The sequence below is a fragment of the Malania oleifera genome, chromosome 9 (genome assembly GCF_029873635.1).
Source record: "Malania oleifera isolate guangnan ecotype guangnan chromosome 9, ASM2987363v1, whole genome shotgun sequence".
NCBI classification, from domain to species: Eukaryota; Viridiplantae; Streptophyta; class Magnoliopsida; order Santalales; family Ximeniaceae; genus Malania; species Malania oleifera.
In genome coordinates this window covers 64,108,840-64,112,997 of record NC_080425.1, presented here as the reverse complement: position 1 = coordinate 64,112,997, position 4,158 = coordinate 64,108,840, and positions in this window count along the sequence as shown.

Below are 4,158 nucleotides of genomic sequence, written 5' to 3'. Positions count from 1 at the left end.
TGACGAAGACCGTCCCTGTTAAAGTTAGCTATTCCATGGACAGATTAATGAAAATATATGTTCAGGAGATAGTTCGTATCCATGGGGTTCCAGTATCCATAGTCTCCAACCAAAACCCTTGGTTTACTGTGCGGTTTTGGAAAAGTTTTCAAAAGGCTATGGGTACACAGTTAGCATTTAGCATTGCTTTCCATCCTCAGATAGATGGACAAACCGAGAGGACGATCTAGACATTAGAAGATATCCTTTGTGCTTGCGTACTTGATTTTGGGGGTAGTTGGACTCAGTTTATGTCGTTAGTCGAGTTTGCTTACAATAATAGCTATAAAACTAGCATCGGCATGGCACCCTACAAGGCATTGTATGGCAAGAGGTGACGTTCTCCTCTTTTCTGGGACGAGATTGGTGAGAGATGAGTGTTGCGTCCAGAGATTGTACAATAGGCGAGTGATAAGGTCCGACTAATTAAAGAAAGAATTAGTACCATGCAGAGTCGGCATAAAAGCTACGCAGACACTCGCCACCGAGAACTAGAGTTTGATGTGGGAGATCGAGTACTTTTGAAGATAGCTCCTCTGAAAGGAATTATGAGGTTTGGAAAGAAGGGCAAGTTGAGCCCTAGGTATATTGGCCCTTTTGAGATACTAGAGAGAATAGGGTTAGTTGCCTATAGGCTAGCTTTGTTGCTAACTCTAGCTAGAATTCATGACGTGTTTTATGTTACTATGTTAAGGAAATACGTCCCAAACCCGTCCCACATAATCAGCTATTCAGAAATAGAGCTTAAGGATTCATTAGCTTATGAAGAAGTACCAGTACGAATTTTGGATAGAAAGACACAAGCACTGCGCAATAAAGAAATTCAGCTAGTAAAAGTTTTATGGAAGAATCATGCAATAGAAGAAACTTCTTGGGAACTAGAGGAGCATATAAGACAAAGATATCTGCAGTTGTTTCAAGAGGTCTAGTGATAGTCAAGTAAATGTAAGTAGTTAGATAATGTTTCTTTTGTAGGTACATGTATCGATTTAGTTAGTAGGTAGTTTTTGGTTTTATATATGTAATCTCCCATAACTTAGTATGTAACCACGGTATTCCTCCTCCATAAGTGAGGGTAAGTAATAAAATAAGTAGACCATTTATCTCATGGGATGATAGATTATATAAATGATGTTCAACACGAATAGTAAATTTCAAGGACGAAATTTTATAAGGAGGGGAGAATGTAATAACCCGAGGAATTTTTCAGCGCCTCTTCGACGAACACAGGGGTTTCGTAGATGAGGGTTCTTGAGTGTCTCGTTGATGAAGGCACGTCTCGTTGATGGGAAAATACAAAAGGGGGGTTTTTGGATGTCTGAAATTCGTCGATGAGGAGAGAAGGTTCGTCGATGAACTTTCTTCAGGACTTGTCGATGAGGTGACGTGTCTCGTCGATGAAGCCAGCTCTATAAATAGTGAAAACTCATATTTTTGACAGATTTTCAGCACAAATCACCCTCTCTCTCTCTCTCTCTCTCTCTCTCTCTCTCTCTCTCTCTCTCTCTCGTCTCTCTCTCTCTCTCTTTCTCTCTAAATCGCACCCCTCCCCTTCTTTCTTCGATCCTGATTTCGTTTCTCACCGGATCGTCGATCTAAGGCCACCACGACGCTCTTGGAAAAGTTCTCTGCAAATCTACTGGAGCTGATCGTTGGTGAAATTGGTTTGGAATTCATTCCAAATTCAGGGTAAGGTGTTTTATTCAGGATATACTTTCTCTACAGTTATAAGAAATGTTGTATGCAGAAAAATACTAATGTTTTGTTTTGGGTAATATTGTTTTCAGGGTGTTGAGTGGAAAACCCTGTGGGTAAAGGGTCAGAGTACATTAGGGACTTTTCAGGGATAACGTAAGGGAAATATGCTATGCTAGGAGATTTGATTATTTAACAAAAATTATATATATATATATATATATATATCTGTGTGTGTGTGTGTGTGTGTGTGTCAGTTATTATGTAATTTTACAGAATATGAGTTTTTAAAGTATGTGTGGCGTGAGTTCATATTACCTGATATAGAGTTTTATATAATTTTTACAGTATATCAAGTCATACAGCATATACAGATACAGTTAGATATTATACGAACTTATGTATGTATATATACAGTTTTTATTCAGCGAATTACACAGATTGATAAATATATAACTATATACATATGTTTATTCATATCAGTAAATACAGTGTTCATAGAAAGCTATGTTTTTCTAAATGCCATAACACTCAGAGTATATAGACATAATATATGTACAGATTATCTAGTATAGCATCAAGATACTACAGTTATTCAGATATTACAATATTTACAGTATAAAGTTATAATGTTATGGTTATTTTGGAAACTTGATAAAAACAACATAGATATATATATGCACTTATACAGTATCAGATCCCTATGTAAATATTATAGATAGATATAGTTTACATAGCATGACACCGTTGCTATATACAGATAAAGTGCAACCACATATCTCAGATAGTGTGTGGGTACCATCAAACCGTGCTCAGAGAAGATGCAACTCCCCAGTTTGGGTTGAGAGGGGGCCGATTTGACGAGGTAGTAGCCAGTCCTGCACCTAGGAGTGGATACAGTTTGGCTAGGCTGAGGTAGTGTAAAGTATAGATACTTACTTGGAGGACCAACAAGAGTTAAGTCCCGCCTACGGGCCGCAAAAACCTGTCATGAATGGTCAAATCATGACAAACACAATCCCAGCGAAAGAGCATAGTGATGTATATGTATACAGTTTTACAGCATTTGTTAAACATAGTATGTTATTAGCAGTATGAATGATAAAAAGTTCACATGATACAATTATATTTTAAGTTACTATAAATGAGATAAATGTGTTTTACTATTTTGCCAAATTATACAGTTTTAAATAGTATGACTATACAACTTGGTCGTCACACACTAGTAATAGCATATTTTCACTTATTGAGCATCGTCTCACCCCATTACCTTATCATTTTTCAAGTGAACCAACTAGGCAAGCAGATCAAGCTCACGGATAGAGATTACTCGTTTTACCCGGGCTGTAGGGTGAGTTTGTGTAAGAATTTTGTATTTTGGGGTAGTTGAAACTGGGGAGAGATGTATTATATAGCTATGGTTTGAAAATATTGAATTCTGGTATTATTGTATGATATGTATAGGTGTATGATTTATGTTTCCACTGTGTAGGTATGGTCATTATGTACAGGAGCACCCTAGTGCCTCTTTAGGGCCTGAGATTACATAGAAGGGGTATCAAAACAGTATATGTATATATATGGAAAAAAAAATGAATGACGTAGAATTTGAGGTCGTTACTCCTTCGTCTAGAAGAGATCTGATGAAGTGATAACGGAGTCCAATGTGCTTGGTGTCACGCCTCGAACCCAGAAATGGGACTTAGGGGTGAAAATGTAACCTAATCTGTCCCTGTATCCAATAAATCATCCAAAGATACAGTAAAATGAATGAGGGTCCAACCTCGTGGGGTTACCAGGCACCCTATACCCATTTATACACAACAGAAAATATGTAGTGGAAATAAGGTCTTTCTATACAAGCATGGTATCATACCAGAGTATATACAAGAGCTGATACAAGGCTCTATCATACAACGTACAACCGGGTGCCCAAAATATCTCAAAATGGCAACCCACAAAACACAAGTCCTAGCACTTACCCAAGCGCTACCCGCACTACACTGGCCACTACGCTCCCAACACAAGGATGCTAGTTCAGGTTACTCGAAAGACCTGAAAAATATGTACGTACAGTAGGGGTGAGACACCTCTCAGCAAGGAAAAATACATGTTATATCGGTGTGTGGCATTTGTGTGTTATCATAACGCAACACATATACAGTTAAATGCAGTTCCAGTACTAATTTCACAACAGTGCATACACGCACACAAACATGATCAAGCAATCTTGGTGTTGTCACACCCTTCGGTCCGAAGCCAGCCCGCGACATACGGTGTTGGCCTGTAGACAACCCGCGAAACATGGCGCCACCAACACATGGCTAGTCCTAGACTCCTATGGCATCGTACCGGCACTAAACTAGTGGATCCACACCCTTTGGTGATTAGAAGGTAAGGCTCACGCCCTCGGATATAAAACTG